The sequence below is a fragment of the Schistocerca piceifrons genome, chromosome 10, assembly GCF_021461385.2.
Source record: "Schistocerca piceifrons isolate TAMUIC-IGC-003096 chromosome 10, iqSchPice1.1, whole genome shotgun sequence".
Taxonomy (NCBI): domain Eukaryota; kingdom Metazoa; phylum Arthropoda; class Insecta; order Orthoptera; family Acrididae; genus Schistocerca; species Schistocerca piceifrons.
The window spans coordinates 38288043-38305950 of record NC_060147.1 but is presented as its reverse complement, the minus strand read 5'-3'; the positions used below and the strand labels follow the sequence as shown (position 1 = coordinate 38305950).

The 17908-nt window shown below is 43.0% G+C and overlaps 1 long non-coding RNA gene across 1 annotated transcript; it reads right to left on the bottom strand.

Annotated features, from left to right (window-relative positions):
- Positions 1 to 13016: 13016 nt before the first annotated feature.
- LOC124718982 lies at positions 13017 to 17486 on the bottom strand. The gene is made up of 2 exons (XR_007005959.1): positions 14424 to 17486; positions 13017 to 13506 (listed from the first exon to the last, which is right to left on the bottom strand). It is a non-coding gene; the product is annotated as an uncharacterized LOC124718982 (long non-coding RNA).
- Positions 17487 to 17908: the final 422 nt, after the last annotated feature.

Sequence of the window (17908 nt, the reverse complement as noted above, 5' to 3'; positions counted from 1 at the left end):
TTACAACCACAGTAGAGATATTTAATAACAAAGGAAAAACTCTTCTCAATAAAAACAATACAACTTCTCAGACACTATCAGCCATACACCTGGATCCACAGTGAATAAATGGAGTGGGATGTGACAACTATGGCAATGGTAATCTCTAACAACACAGGTTGAGTGTTCAGCATAGTTGGCCAACAGGTACGTCTCAGGATATTGCTGGAAAGTTGCAGGTCCCACCGTGGTGGCTTCTGATTGGGCTCTGACTGATGTGCTGCTGACAGTCGGCACACAAATTGGCTCAGAGCTCTGGTGATGTGAACTACCAAGGTGTTTGCTTGCACCTCACTATACAGCCAGGGTGTGGGGGAATTCATGCTGATTCGGTTTCACACACAGCAGAGGTAATAAGTCCCTGGCATGGAGGACCTCTGCTGAAACTTGTCCTGCCATCTATTGTCCTTTCTGTGATTGATGCAGACCGGGCGGCAATGCCTTGTACATATGCTACGCCACGATGCTTCAGTGTCTGAGCAATACCTTTAGGTGAACATAGGGGTTTGTGGCAATTACCAACTTATTTTATATCAGATTTTTACATAATTAGGCGAACGTTGGGTACATGGCAGTTATTGATATATTTTATATCATATTTTTATATTATTTCATACAAACTTAGTTTCATCCATTAATCTATATTCTGTGGCCCGTGTCCTGCAGTGGTCTGATGGTAGCGTACTATCTCATGCTTCATTAAATCAGGAGCTGCAGTGCACATTATGTAGCGCAAGGCATATGACTAAATGTTGACCCAAATGGGTAGTTGCATGAGGGCAGGCTTCGCCAACGGTTGTGCCTATATTGCGAATTTTTTGGAGTAAATTAAACAATGGAAAAACTGTAACAATATTATGAAAAGGACAGCTGCTACTCACCATGTAGTGGAGGCGTTGAGTCGCAGATAGGCACAACAAAAAGACTGTCAGAAAGTGAGATTTCAGCCAACAAGGCCTTTGTCGGGGGGGAGGGGGGGGGGGAGAAGAAACCACCACGCACACACACAGGCAACCATGTAAACACAACTCACACACACACATGACAACAGTCTAATTTTACTGAAGCTAGAGACTGTGATCATATATATAGATATCTAAAAACAAAGTCGATGTGACTTACCAAATGAAAGTGGTGGCAGGTTGATAGACACACAAACAAACACAAACATACACACAAAATTAAAGCTTTTGCAACCAACGGTTGCTTTGTCAGGAAAGAGGGAAGGAGAGGGAAAGACGAAGGGATGTGGGTTTTAAGGGAGAGGGTAAGGAGTCATTCCAATCCCGGGAGCGGAAAGACTTACCTTAGGGGGCATAAAGGACAGGTATACACTCGCACACACACACATATTACCTCCACACATACACAGACACAAGCTGAAATGTTTGTTTGTGTCTGTGTATGTGCGGATGGATATGTGTGTGTGTGCGAGTGTATACCTGTCCTTTTTTCCCCCTAAGGTAAGTCTTTCCGCTCCCAGGATTGGAATGACTCCCTACCCTCTCCCTTAAAACTCACATCCTTTGGTCTTTCCCTCTCCTTCCCTCTTTCCTGATGAGGCAACAGTTTGTTGCGAAAGCTTGAATTTCGTGTGTATGTTTGTGTGTCTATCGACCTGCCAGCACTTTCGTTCGGTAAGTCACATCATCTGTATGTGTGTGTGTGTGTGTGTGTGTGTGTGTGTGTGTGTGTGTGTGTGACTTACCAAATGAAAGTGCTGGCAGGTCGATAGATACACAAACATACACACAAAATTCAAGCTTTCGCAACCAACCGTTGCTTCGTCAGGAAAGAGGGAAGGAGAGGGAAAGACGAAGGGATGTGGGTTTTAAGGGAGTGGGTAAGGAGTCATTCCAATCCCGGGAGCGGAAAGACTTACCCTAGGGAGAAAAAAGGACAGGTATACACTCACACACACACACACACACACATATCCATCCGCACATACACAGACACTAGCAGACATTTGTAAAGGCAAAGAGTTTGGCAGAGATGTCAGTCGAGGTAGAAGTACAGAGGCAAAGATGTTGTTGAAAGACAGGTGAGGTATGAGCGGCGACAAATTGAAATTAGAAATTAGCAGAGATTGAGGCCTGGCGGATAACGAGAAGAGAGGTTATACTGAAGGGCAAGTTCCCATCTCCGGAGTTCTGACAGGTTGGTGTTAGTGGGAAGTATCCAGATAACACGGACGGTGTAACACTGTGCCAAGATGTGCTGGCTGTGCACCAAGGCATGTTTAGCCACAGGGTGATCCTCATTACCAACAAACACTGTCTGCCTGTGTCCATTCATGCGAATGGACAGTTTGTTGCTGGTCATTCCCACATAGAAAGCTTCACAGTGTAGGCAGGTCAGTTGGTAAATCACGTGGGTGCTTTCACACGTGGCTCTGCCTTTGATCGTGTACACCTTCCGGGTTACAGGACTGGAGTAGGTGGTGGTGGGAGGGTGCATGGGACAGGTTTTATACCGGGGGCGGTTACAAGGGTAGGGGTCAGATGGTAGGGAAGGTGGTTTGGGGATTTCATAGGGATGAACTAAGAGGTTACAAAGGTTATGTGGACGGCGGAAAGACACTCTTGGTGGAGTGAGGAGGATTTCATGAAGGATGGATCTCATTTCAGGGCAGGATTTGAGGAAGTCGTATCCCTGCTGGAGCGCCACATTCAGAGTCTGATCCAGTCCCGGAAAGTATCCTGACAGACGGAAACATTCCACGTGGGAAAAATATATCTAAAAACAAAGATGATAGATGATGAGACTTACCAAATAAAAGCGCTGGCAGGTCGATAGACACACAAACAAACACAAACATACACACAAAATTCAAGCTTTCGCAACAAACAGTTGCTTCATCAGGAAAGAGGGAAGTAGAGGGAAAGACAAAAGGATGTGGGTTTTTAAGGGAGAGGGTAAGGAGTCATTCCAATCCCGGGAGCGGAAAGACTTACCTTAGGGGGAAAAAAGGACAGGTATACACTCGCACACACACACATATCCATCCACACATATACAGACACAAGCAGACATATTTAAAGGCAAATAGTTTGGGCAGAGATGTCAGTCAAGGCGGAAGTGCAGAGGCAAAGATGTTGTTGAATGACAGGTGAGGTATGAGTGGCGGCAACTTGAAATTAGCGGAGATTGAGGCCTGGTGGATAACGGTAGGAGAGGATATATTGAAGAGCAAGTTCCCATCTATCGACCTACCAGCGCTTTTGTTTGGTAAGTCTCATCATCTTTGTTTTTAGATATATTCTTCCCACGTGGAATGTTTCCCTCTATTATATTCATATCATTAATTTGAACCCAACAATTACGTTTGTTATTGTCACTGTTGCATTTCGAAATCTTTTCTGTAGTCTTATTTTCTCTTTCTGTTTTTTGCCAGTAGTTTCACTTTGTATTCACCTTCTCCTTTTTACCGTAATCTACTATACAATTTTATCCCGCCGATATATACTCAATAATACGTAATGCGTAATAATACGTAGCCCACTTCCAAACCATAGCCAAAAAAAATTTTTTTTTCCGTTTTAAACACTACCGCTGCAATAAAATCCACCGTTTCTAGTTCACAAACAGTTCCTTTCACCTATTAAACAATCATTTCGGCCAGTTCTAATAACTTTTGCTTTATTCCCATTTCTGTTTTTCTCACATCACTGATGAATTTTAGTCACTTCCCACTGGTTTTAACGTCATTATTTCTTCGTCAGACAATTGTTAGACTCATTTTCATAATCTGCCACCACAAAACCACTCCCTTTAATACATTTACACGTAGTTTTTTCGAAATTTTCCCGAATTTCTCCACCCTTTAACGTGTTTTGGCGGCAAAACAACCACCTAACCTTTATGCACATCGTTGTCTACCAACTCAAGTTCACCACAGGATCAACATAGGCCAGCTCTAACCAACACTTTTTCGCCTTTTTTCACAGCAGATCTGCAGTTGCTTTCTAGTTCATCCTTATCTCTCATCATACATTTTTATTTTCATTTTCATTTCAGCCTCATGTTACACTTTCCACCTTCTAATACCATGTCACCCTCACAACACCCCCACAACGACCCCATTAAGCTTTATTTGCATTCACTCCGCAAACATGCCTTCGCCCTAGCCAGATTACACTCCCATATTTTATTTTCTCAGGCTTTTCTGACATTTGGCATTACCCCCAAAGGCCTCACACTTAAAGTTCCCATCTCTGGCTGCAACCCTTCTTTCCATCAGTCCCTATACCAGTTCCAAACTGAACAATCCATTGCCCTCACCCACCTAATCCTTCACCTACACATCAACTCAGCCAATGAACACACCCATCAACTCCTATCCTTAATAAAAGTCCTCAATCTTTCCTCTCCCACATCCACACTGGCTGATCAGAGCATCCTCCTACAGGCCAACCGCAAATTAGAACAGCATGCCATCCTCCTCCTTAAAAAAACTATCCAATCTCCTGGTTTCCCACCTCTGGAAAGGCAACTCACTCACCCTTCACAACCTTTCCAGCAAACCTCAACCTCCTCTCATTGCACACAAACCCAGTCTCTCCCATCTACTCAATCTCCCACTTCCAGCTCCACTCCCTCCAAAACCTCAAAATTCCGATCACACAATCTGGAACCACAACACCCTAATTCAGTACTTAACCTTTCCTCCAAACCTCTCTCCCAATCCGAAATCTGTGTCCTATCCAAAGGCCTCACCTTCAGCCCCACTCCCAGATTCAACCAAACAGCCCTCGTCAAAGATTTACTGTCCTACACTCGTACTCTCTGCTGGAAATATCACCTTGCCACGAAGAAAAATGATCCTAATCCTACTCCTAATGATCCAACTCCCCAAGACACTATCCAAATTGAACCCTGCCTGGAACAGTTCCATCCTCCGTCACAGCGACACCCACCTACTCTTCCTCAAAATCACCCCCTCCAAACCATCCAGGAATTTCTCACTTCCAGCCTTGCCTCTCAATCTTTCATAAAAAACCCTAATCCTACTCCCAACATCACCACTGCTGAAGCCCAAGCTATCCGTGATCTGAAGGCTGACCGTTCCATCGTCATTCTTCCGGCAGACAAGGGTTCCACGACAGTGGTACCTGATCGTCGGGAATATGTGGCTGAGGGACTGCGTCAGCTTTCAGACAACACCACACACAAAGTTTGCCAAGGTAATCCCATTCCTGATTTCCAGGTGGAGCTTCAAGGAATCCTCAGAACCTTAGGCCCCCTACAAAACCTTTCACCTGACTCCATCAACCTCCTGACCCCACCGACACCCCGCACCCCTACCTTCTACCTTCTTCCTAAAATTCACAAACCCAATCATCCCGACCGCCCTATTGTAGCTGGTTACCAAGCCCCCACAGAACGTATCTCTGCCTGCGTAGATCAACACCTTCAACCCATTACATGCAGTCTCCCTTCCTTCATCAAAGACACCAACTACTTTCTCGAACGCCTGGAATCCTTACCCAGTCTGTTACCCCCAGAAACCATCCTTGTAAACATTAGTGCAACTTCCTTATACACAAATATTCCGCACGTCCAGGGCCTCGCTGCGAATGAACACTTCCTTTCACGCCGATCACCTGCCACCCTACCTAAAACCTCTTTCCTCATTACCTTAGCCAGCTTCATCCTGACCCACAGCTTCTTCACTTTTGAAGGCCAGACATACCAACAATTAAAGGGAACAGCCATGGGTACCAGGATGGCCCCCTCGTACGTCAACCTATTCATGGGTCGCTTAGAGGGAGCCTTCTTGGTTACCCAGGCCTGCCAACCCAAAGTTTGGTACAGATTTATTGATGACATCTTCATAATCTGGACTCACAGTGAAGAAGAACTACAGAATTTCCTCTCTAACCTAAACTCCTTTGGTTCCATCAGATTCACCTGGCCCTACTCCAAATCCCGTGCCACTTTCCTTGACGTTGACCACCATTCGTCCAATGGCCAGCTTCACACGTCCGTCCACATCACACCCACCAACAAGCAACAGTACCTCCATTATGACAGCTGCCACCCATTCCACATCAAACGGTCCCTTCCCTACAGCCTAGGTCTTCGTGGCAAACGAATCTGCTCCAGTCCGGAATCCCTGAACCATTACACCAACAACCTGAAAACAGCTTTCGCATCCGCAACTACCCTCCCGACCTGGTACAGAAGCAAATAACCAGAGCCACTTCCTCATCCCCTCAAACCCAGAACCTCCCACAGAAGAACCCCAAAAGTGCCCCACTTGTGACAGGATACTTTCCGGGACTGGATCAGACCACAGGGATACGACTTCCTCAAATCCTGCCCTGAAATGAGATCCATCCTTCATGAAATCTTCCCCACTCCACCAAGAGTTTCTTTCCGCTGTGCACCTAACCTTCGTGACCTCTTAGTTTATCCCTATGAAATCCCCAAACCACCTTCCCTACCCTCTAGCTCCTACCTTTGTAACCGCCCCCGGTGTAAAACCTGTCCCATGCACCCTCCCACCACAACCTACTCCAGTCCTGTAACCCAGAATGTGTACACGATCAAAGGCAGAGCCACGTGTGAAAGCACCCACCTGATTTACCAACTGACCTGCCTACACTGTGAAGCTTTCAATGTGGGAATGACCAGCAACAAACTGTCCATTCGCATGAATGGACACAGGCAGACAGCGTTTGTTGGTAATGAGGATCGCCCTGTGGCTAAACATGCTTTGGTGCACGGCCAGCACATCTTGGCACAGTGTTACACCGTCCGGGTTATCTGGATACTTCCCACTAACACCCACCTGTCAGAACTCCGGAGATGGGAGCTTGCCCTTCAGTATAACCTCTCTTCTCGTTATCCGCCAGGCCTCAACCTCTACTAATTTCAAGTTGCCGCTGCTCATACCTCACCTGTCTTTCAACGACATCTTTGCCTCTTTACTTCCGCCTCGACTGACATCTCTGCCCAAACTCTTTGCCTTTACAAATGTCTGCTTGTGTCTGTGTATGTGCAGATGGATATGTGCGTGTGTGGGAGTGTATACATGTCCTTTTTGTCCCCTAAGGTAAGTCTTTCCGCTCCTGGGATTGGAATGACTCCTTACCCTCTCCCTTAAAACCCACATCCTTTCATCTTTCCCTCTCCTTTCCTCTTTCCTGATGAATCAACCGTTGGTTGCGAAAGCTTGAATTTTGTGTGTGTGTTTGTGTTTGTTTGTGTGTCTATCAATATGCCAACGCTTTCGCTTGGTAAGTTACATCATCTTTGTTTATATATATATATATATATATATATACAAAGATGATGTGACTTACCAAATGAAAGTGCTGGCAGGTCGACAGACACACAAACAAACACAAACATACACACAAAATTCAAGCTTTCGCAACAAACTGTTGCCTCATCAGGAAAGAGGGAAGGAGAGGGTAAGACGAAAGGAAGTGGGTTTTAAGGCAGAGGGTAAGGAGTCATACCAATCCCGGGAGCGGAAAGACTTAACTTAGGGGGAAAAAAGGATGGGTATACACTCGCGCACACACACACACACACACATATCCATCCCCACATATACAGACACAAGCAGACATATTTAAATACAAAGAGTTTGGGCAGAGATGTCAGTTGAGGCAGAAGTGCAGAGGCAAAGATGTTGTTCAATGACAGGTGAGGTATGAGTGGTGGCAACTTGAAATTAGCGGAGATTGAGGCCTGGTGGATAACGGGAAGAGAGGATATATTGAAGAGCAAGTTCCCATCTCCGGAGTTCGGATAGGTTGGCGTTGGTGGGAAGTATCCAGATAACCCGGACGGTGTAACACTGTGCCAAGATGTGCTGGCTGTGCACCAAGGCATGTTTAGCCACAGGGTGATCCTCATTACCAACAAACACTGTCTGCCTGTGTCCATTCATGTGAATGGACAGTTTGTTGCTGGTAATTCCCACATAGAATGCGTCACAGTGTAGGCAGGTCAGTTGGTAGATCACGTGGGTGCTTTCACACGTAGCTCTGCCCTTGATCGTGTACACCTTCCGGGTTACAGGACTGGAGTAGGTGGTGGTGCGAGGGTGCATGGGACAGGTTTTACACCGGGGGCGGTTACAAGGGTAGGAGCCAGAGGGTAGGGAAGGTGGTTTGGGGATTTCATAGGGATGAACTAAGAGGTTACGAAGGTTAGGTGGATGGCGGAAAGACACTCTTGGTGGCGTGGGGAGGATTTCATGAAGGATGGATCTCATTTCAGGGCAGGATTTGAGGAAGTCGTATCCCTGCTGGAGAGCCACATTCAGAATCTGATCCAGTCCCGGAAAGTATCCTGTCACAAGTGGGGCACTTTTGTGGTTCTTCTGTGGGAGGTTCTGGGTTTGAGAGGATGAGGAAGTGGCTCTGGTTATTTGCTTCTGTACCAGGTCGGGAGGGTAGTTGCAGATGCGAAAGCTGTTTTCAGGTTGTTGCTGTAATGCTTCAGGGATTCCGGACTGGAGCAGATTCGTTTGCCACGAAGACCTAGGCTGTAGGGAAGGGACCGTTTGATGTGGAATGGGTGGCAGCTGTCGTAATGGAGGTACTGTTGCTTGTTGGTGGGTTTGATGTGGACGGACGTGTGAAGCTGGCCATTGGACAGGTGGAGGTCAACATCAAGGAAAGTGGCATGGGATTTGGAGTACGACCAGGTGAATCTGATGGAACCAAAGGAGTTGAGGTTGGGGAGGAAATTCTGGAGTTCTTCTTCACTGTGAGTCCAGATCATGAATATGTCATCAATAAATCTGTACCAAACTTTGGGTTGGCAGGCCTGGGTAACCAAGAAGGCTTCCTCTAAGCGACCCATGAATAGGTTGGCGTACGAAGGGGCCATCCTGGTACCCATGGCTGTTCCCTTTAATTGTTGGTATGTCTGGCCTTCAAAAGTGAAGAAGTTGTGGGTCAGGATGAAGCTGGCTAAGGTAATGAGGAAAGAGGTTTTAGGTAGGGTGGCAGGTGATCGCCGTGAAAGGAAGTGCTCCATCGCAGCGAGGCCCTGGACGTGCGGGATATTTGTGTATAAGGAAGTGGCATCAATGGTTACAAGGATGGTTTCTGGGGGTAACGGATTGGGTAAGGATTCCCGGTGTTCGAGAAAGTGGTTGGTGTCTTTGATGAAGGATGGGAGACTGCACGTAATGGGTTGAAGGTGTTGATCGATGTAGGCAGAGATACGTTCTGTGGGGGCTTGGTAACCAGCTACAATGGGGCGGCCGGGATGATTGGGTTTGTGAATTTTAGGAAGAAGGTAGAAGGTAGGGGTGCGGGGTGTCGGTGGGGTCAGGAGGTTGATGGAGTCAGGTGAAAGGTTTTGTAGGGGACCTAAGGTTCTGAGGATTCCTTGAAGCTCCGCCTGGACATCAGGAATGGGATTACCTTGGCAAACTTTGTATGTGGTGTTGTCTGAAAGCTGACGCAGTCCCTCAGCCACATACTCCCGACGATCAAGTACCACAGTCGTGGAACCCTTCTCCGCCGGAAGAATGATGATGGACCAGTCAGCCTTCAGATCACGGATAGCCTGGGCTTCAGCAGTGGTGATGTTGGGAGTAGGATTAGGGTTTTTTAAGAAGGACTGAGAGGCAAGGCTGGAAGTCAGAAATTCCTGGAAGGTTTGGAGAGGGTGATTTTGAGGAAGAGGGGGTGGGTCCCGCTGTGACGGAGGACGGAACTGTTACAGGCAGGGTTCAATTTGGATAGTGTCTTGGGGAGTTGGATCATTAGGGGTAGGATTAGGATCATTTTTCTTCATGGCAAAGTGATACTTCCAGCAGAGAGTCCGAGTGTAGGACAGTAAATCTTTGACGAGGGCTGTTTGGTTGAATCTGGGAGTGGGGCTGAAGGAGAGGCCTTTGGATAGGACAGAGGTTTCGGATTGGGAGAGAGGTTTGGAGGAAAGGTTAACTACTGAATTAGGGTGTTGTGGTGCCAGATTGTGTTGCTTGGAATTTTGAGGTTTTGGAGGGAGTGGAGCTGGAAGTGGGACACTGAGTAGATGGGAGAGACTGGGTGGCTCTCCAGCAGGGATACGACTTCCTCAAATCCTGCCCTGAAATGAGATCCATCCTTCATGAAATCCTCCCCACGCCACCAAGAGTGTCTTTCCGCCATCCACCTAACCTTCGTAACCTCTTAGTTCATCCCTATGAAATCCCCAAACCACCTTCCCTACTCTCTGGCTCCTACCCTTGTAACCGCCCCCGGTGTAAAACCTGTCCCATACACCCTCCCACCACCACCTACTCCAGTCCTGTAACCCGGAAAGTGTACACGATCAAGGGCAGAGCTACGTGTGAAAGCACCCACGTGATCTACCAACTGACCTACCTACACTGTGACGCATTCTATGTGGGAATGACCAGCAACAAACTGTCCATTCGCATGAATGGACACAGGCAGACAGTGTTCGTTGGTAATGAGGATCACCCTGTGGCTAAACATGCCTTGGTGCACGGCCAGCACATCTTGGCACAGTGTTACACCGTCCGGGTTATCTGGATACTTCCCACCAACACCAACCTATCCGAACTCCGGAGACGGGAACTTGCTCTTCAATATATCCTCTCTTCCCGTTATCCACCAGGCCTCAATCTCCGCTAATTTCAAGTTGCCGCCACTCATACCTCACCTGTCATTCAACAACATCTTTACCTCTGCACTTCTGCCTCAACTGACATCTCTGCCCAAACTCTCTGTCTTTAAATATGTCTGCTTGTGTCTGTATATGTGTGGATGGATATGTGTGTGTGTGTGTGTGTGTGTGTGTGTGTGAGTGTATACCTGTCCTTTTTTCCCCCTAAGGTAAGTCTTTCCGCTCCCGGGATTGGAATGACTCCTTACCCTCTCCCTTAAAACCCACTTCCTTTCGTCTTTCCCTCTTTCCTGATGAGGCAACAGTTTGTTGCGAAAGCTTGAATTTTGTGTGTATGTTTGTGTTTGTTTGTGTGTCTGTCGACCTGCCAGCACTTTCATTTGGTAAGTCAAATTCATCTTTGTTTTTAGATATTTATTTCCTACGTGGAATGTTTCCCTCTATTATAACCATATATATATATATGTGTGTGTGTGTGTGTGTGTGTGTGTGTGTGTGTGTGTATATGTGCGGATGGATATGTGTGTGTGCGCGAGTGTATATCTGTCCTTTTTTCCTCCGAAGGCAAGTCTTTCTGCTCCCGGGATTGGAATGACTCCTTACCCTCTCCCTTAAAACCCACATCCTTTCGTCTTTCCCTCTCCTTCTCTCTTTCCTGATGAAGCAACCATTGGTTGCGAAAGCTTGAATTTTGTGCGTATGTTTGTGTTTTTTTGTGTGTCTATCAACCTGCCAGCACATTCGTTTGGTAAGTCACATCATCTTTGTTTTTAGATATATTTTTCCCACGTGGAATGTTTCCCTCTATATATATATATATATATATATATATATATATATATATATATATATATATATATATATATATATGTGTGTGTGTGTGTGTGTGTGTGTGTGTATTTCCGATGAAGGCCTAGTTGGCCAAATTCTCACTTTCTGACAATCTTTTTGTTGTGCCTGCCTGCGATTCAGCATCTCTGCTATATTGGAGAAAATTAATTAGATCCAACAATTAGATATTGTTGTTTTGATAACTACTAACATCGCCTAGGTAGCCTGTATTTAAATTTCATACTTTATCATTTTTAAATATATTCTGTTTTTATTTTATTTACTTAGCAGTCCTGTGATGCGACAGTGCTTGGTTCAAAAAATTACTACTTATATTAAACTTAAAATAAAAATGCATGTTATTTCTTTACATTTTAGAGGTTTTTTTATGTCCGGGATTTTTTCAAATATTTAATCTTTATTTCAAGTTTTTTAAACTTTATATTTTACCAGTAATACTCTCTGGGACGAAACACAAAACTGCAAAGTGAGATGTTATACACTTGCAGAATTTGTGTGTTTCTTTTATTAATTCACACATATATACATTGACTATGTTTCAGTATATAGTAGGTAATTTAGGTAACATAAGCAATAAGCAGTGGTGATAATTCTAAATCTGGTCAGAAGAAAGTGAGCTTGCAACAGGCTGCCTAAACTATTAGGGCAAAATCATTTGATTGAGTAGTGAACTGTAGCCCACAAAAAGAAGTACCATGAAGTCTGCAAGAGCACATGTTTATGTTCTTTTCTGCTTTGCAGATGCTGAAATGGTGACTTCAAAAGAAAAAAAATCATCTTTGTTGATCAACTTTAAAAGATAATTGTTCTCATGGGCTTTTATTTACATCTTTTTGAGCTCTATAATCTGGTACTACATAAATTGATGTAGCTCTCATGTTTACATACAGTTTACCAAGAGAGTGCACTGGTGGCAAAAATTTCTACTTAATTTAACTGATAAAATTTAAATGTCTGAACAGACTTTCCTGGAACACAGCTAAGAACCACACCAATTAAACCAGCATTTTAAAAAAAAAAAAAAAAAAAAAAAAAAAAAAAAAAAAAAAAAAAAAAAAACCTTGCATTAAAATCTGACCTTTTGTTTGGCAGCTATGATACCACAGATAAACACATTTAACTTATAAGGCCTGTTTATTTGTGTCAGTGGTTAAATACTACAGATCATAATCACAGCACCAAAAAGTACATACCCACAAATATTTAAATAAGTTACAGCAATAAAGAGGAACACACAAAGGAAGCAAACTTGGAATATTGCTTACACACGTAACTTTATTTTAGCACAGAACACACACCATTGAAAGTGACAAACAAAATAACTCAAGACTTTGCATAATTTAATCACCAAAATTCATTAGCCACACACACAAAAAATATAAAGGAGAAATAGAAATTTTTGCTGAATGCATGTTTTGCCAAGCATTCACACTCTGAGAGATGTAAAACACAAGTACATTTCAACAAATGAGTACATCCCTCAAAACAAAACAAAACATCATTGATACACTATGATTCTGATAAGTTAATATGTTTCTATACAGTTTCCCATTCTTTTTTTTTTTTTTCTTTTTGTCTGCTTTTTCACCAAGCTACCGATCACACCGGTCTCAGCAACAACAAATTCTTAACAACAAAATAGTTAATTGTGATTTAGACTTTGTGCCAATCCACACCCAGCATTACGAAATGGGATGCATATAACTCCCTTTTCAAATGTCCAGTGCAAGCAAACAAAGGACACTTTTTCCAGTTGCTTAACAGGTGCCACAATTGTTCTGTATGGCAATTACTTGTGGTTAAGCAACATCTGAGATGGCTTCTTCTCTGTGGAGAAGTTCTTCAAGTATAAACACTTGGCCAATGGTAACTGCTTACGAAATTAATGTGTTCATTCAGTTCTTCTACTTGGTTGCAGCCTCAAGCTTCACACAAGTGGTGGTGAGTTTGGTAGTCTACGATTTTGTTCAGTGTCTTGTGAATTTCTGCAGGGTCGAACTGCATCTAAAAACAAACAACAAGCAACTAATTACATATAGTCACCATACTGTCTTAAGGAAACTTCCATTTTAAAAATTCTGACAAAGAAGGATGCAACTTTTTGATGTGTGTCATAATGTTCCTAATGGAAGCCATATGAATACATTTGAGAGGCTTGAAATTGTTACTAATGTAAAAAATATATCTGCATCAGTTATTACCCAAACAAAATATTTCTGCACCAAATACTTTTTAAAAGTATTTTTTGATCTGTTACTTTGTTTTCTGACTCTTTTTTTCTTAATTAGGGTTCTTTTTCTGCTGGCTCACACTTGTCTAATACTAGCTAAATTCGTCAATTCTTTCATTCTGACTATATAGTGTACACTTGCGACTGCCAAACACTAAATTATTCCAGATCATGTCTGTAGATAGGCGTCATCTATCCTGCTTCTACTGCACATTTAGCTTACATACACCTGTAGCTATGTAATTTTTATACTAGATTTGCATTTGAGAAAGATGGTTCTCACAGTCAGTTTTAATTTCTAAATATTTTCATCTTAAATTTATTTATTCAGAGTGGCCAACTTCATACTATTACATAGTCAACTGGAGCCTTCTGTTCCAACATCAGAGAGCAAACTTGTTCACAGTGTGAATGCCTCTATGGCCTCCTGAGTTGATAAGTTAGTAGGTAACATACTCAAGCATATACAATTGTGCTTCTAGTGGTTAATATCATTTGTAATTAAGTTTCCTAACATTCTACTACTCCACTGCCCTTTCTTTTTAAACATATCATCTTATAGTTACTTGTACTCTTAAAACAAGTAAAGATACCAACTGTATTATCTGAGACTGAAATATACAAATAAAAATATGAGGTTTCATGCCATATTCGTATTGAAGCTGTTGAGCAGTAGGTTGGCTGGACGAACCTCAGAGGAACTGAGGCAGTCGCCGGGAGAATGTGTCGCTGCTGATGCAAACTCCATGACTGACACAGTCAGCCCAAGGGCCGCAGCCCGCGTCCTGACTGCACCCTTCCCTTCACCCTCGGCAGTGAAGTCATGTCCAAGTACCACAGGTGCAATATTGACTGCAGGAGGGAAGGGCGCATCAGATCAACCTGGAGACAGCACCAACTCAGCTCCCCAAAGCACTGCACCGTTAGCTCTGTGGCACCAACCTGAATATCTGAGAACATTAAAAAATAGTTATACACTGGAAAAACCCCAAAAGCTGATAAAATAATTTTCAATGTCTCCAAAATTGCCATACAGCTGTACACAGCTAACAGACGCCTGACTCAGCATAAAAGTTTTCATGTGCTGCTTGTATTCTGCCAACTGAGAACTGTAATAACTCTTCTTGGATTTCATAAACCACACTCTTCTTAAGTCTGGAGGAAGACATCTGGCACACTTAAATCAGACAAATGAGGCAGCCCAGCTGCAGGTAACCATACTTTCAATGTAACAAAAAATAAAAACACCTATGGCCGCCCTTATTTTATTTTGTCGCTACCAGTTTCAATGCTTCAATGCGTCACCTTCCGGCTGGTTTGATGCGGTACATGTTGATATGATCCCCATGCATAACCCATCAGTTGCCAGCATTACTGGATACGCAGATAATTTGTCAGCACTCCAACCATCAACTGCAGCATATTTTTTCACACAACTGCACTTGATGGTTGGAGTGCTGACAAATTATCTGCGTATCCAGTAATGCTGGCAACTGATGATGCAATGAAGCGTTGAAACTGGTAGCAACAAAATAAAATAAGAATGGCTGTAGGTGTTTTATTTTTTGTCACAATGGTAAACAGCTGTCGTCCCATAGACCTCCTGCTAAAAGGATGGACATACAAAATACTTTCATTGGTCTGTAGTGTCATCTCAGCAGCTCCTGTACTCAATACACTACACAAGGAATCATTAAAATACCTCCAACCTTTTCATAATGATGTCAAAATATCTTCCAAATTCCCTACGTTAAGTGCATCAAAAGAATGTGTTCTAGAAATCATCATAAGAGAAAGACATTCAATAATGAAATGCATTTACAGGTGTCCTAAAATTCTTACACTGCAAACTGGTGGTCTCTCTGACCAAATAAAAATGAACACAGTGAGTAAGATTTATCTTCCAGCAAGTCCCCAAGTAAATGTCTGCAATGATAACATGTGCTAAAACAGAAGAAAATTCACACAGCTACGAGGGTAATCCCAAAAGTAAGGTCTCCTATTTTTTTTATAAGTACATAGACCTGTGTATTTCTACAATGGTTTACATCAGTTTACAGCTTGAACATTTAGCTATTTTTCAACATAATCACCATTTTTGTCGATGCATTTCTTACTTTTGGGATAACCCTCGTACTTCCAGAAAGAAATTTATAAGAAAAGCATAAACAAATAAGCAATGATTTTCATTAATAAATTGATTTCTGATGTTGCAAGTAACAAGAATACCAGCACTCGTGTCAGGCTGTGGCGGTATAAAAGTAGGTACAGGAGTTGCATGATGCCAAAGAAGATAAGAACGTTATTTAGTTTGCTATATAAAATGTTGCACTGAAAAAAAAATGGAGAGCGGTTCACTTATACTTTAAGTAAGCAATTTTATGTCACCCATCTCCATGTGTTGAGATGCCAATTCATTCTTCAAAAACATATTTTCTGTGTTTTTGTGGCCGCAGAGTTGAATTACTGCTGAGGTATGTGTTCTCAGGCAAACTTTCAGGTCCTCTTTTAAACAGAAGATACAAGTAAATTTTCAGTTTTCTCTTTCCTCTGCAAATCAGATAGAAAAAGATCCTCAAACGTACTAATTTTATATGCTCCCTTTCATTGCAGATTTTTGGGCTGCTTAGTAGCACTGAATAACGAAGAGTGTCCATCGATTATTTGATATAAGGACAAGTTTGGATAAAATGCCTCCCCCTTCATCTTTTTGTCTACCCTTGTCCTCACTTAAGGTGGATTTCTATATCCCTCTCTCCCTCTCTCTCTCTCTCTCTCTCTCATCCTGGGGTCTCAATATGCTGCCCTGGCTTTATATTCTTCTACAACATATCCCCTCCCCGAGAAAGTGACTATTATTTCTGAAAGCTACGAAGTGTCTAAGTTTTATGGCTGTCAGTAGAACTACACATTTCACCAGCCTAAATTAAGTATTGCCCAATATTTCAGTCGCAGAAATTATTACTTTTCTTGACTGAATTTTTCTTTAACATAAAATATTTTGAGCTAAAAAATGGCGAGGCCACTGCAGTTCATATCTTATGAGTATGATGGAAGATTATCTAAGTCACAACTGCTGGATGTGTGTGAAATTGTGTGCATGAATGTATTTGCCTTTGGCTTAGCTTAAAATTTTTTGCTTCTGGATGCAACTTGATGAATTTACTTCCTTTTTAGCATGTACTAACATGGCAGATATTTCTGGCATATCAGCATCTGACAACAAGTAAATTTTATGCACTCTGCTCCTTTACATCGTGTTTGAGAATCTACCTTTGGCACAAGAAATCCAGACACCTGATAAGTTCCTATTACTTTGAAACAACCCTTACAGTCCACCGAATATACTTCAGTAAATTGAGGTGAAATGTGTATGGCATAAAGATCCACACAGACATAACCTTGAAAACATTACCTGTAGAATAAAATCTTGTCAAAGTTGTAACAACGCTTAAGTCCAAATCCAAAAGCAGGGTCGTCAATGAAATTAAACATTTGGCGCTGGAAGCTCTTTTATTGAGAACACTGACATTCAGACAGACCTACTCAACTGGACAGTTAAAGATATCTATACAACCATTTAATATTCCAGAATATATAAACGAGAAACGAGGTGTGTCAAAAAAGAAAGAGAACTTTTGAAACAGTGAGCCAAACACACCAACCGTTAGTAAGTGAGCTACAGCCGCTAAAAGTAAGCATGTGCACAATCTGCTCATCTGATTAGTGACAATGAAAGAGCTTGAAGAACGTTGTCTGTTTTCTGCAAACTTGGTCTAACTATCATAGAGACACTGCAATTGTTTAGGCAGGCAGCATAGGGGGACGACTGGTTGAGCTGCACACGATGATAGGAGTGGTTTAGGCCTTTTCAACAAAGCAGAATGTCAGCCAGCGAACATCCCAAGTGTGGACGATCTTGCACAACAACACGATGATCAGTCGAGAGAGTCATGCTGTGATTCATGGAAATCGACATCTAACCGTTCGAGAAGTTGCTAACAAAGTGGGCATCAGCGAAGGCCTGAATTGTGGGAAAAACCAGACTTCGAAGTTGCATCATGACAACACGTCATTTGATGCACCACTCTTTGTCAACAGATATCTAGCACACATCACATTCCCATTGTCTCCCAGCCCCCATATTCTGTGGACATAGACCCAGAACACTTTTTC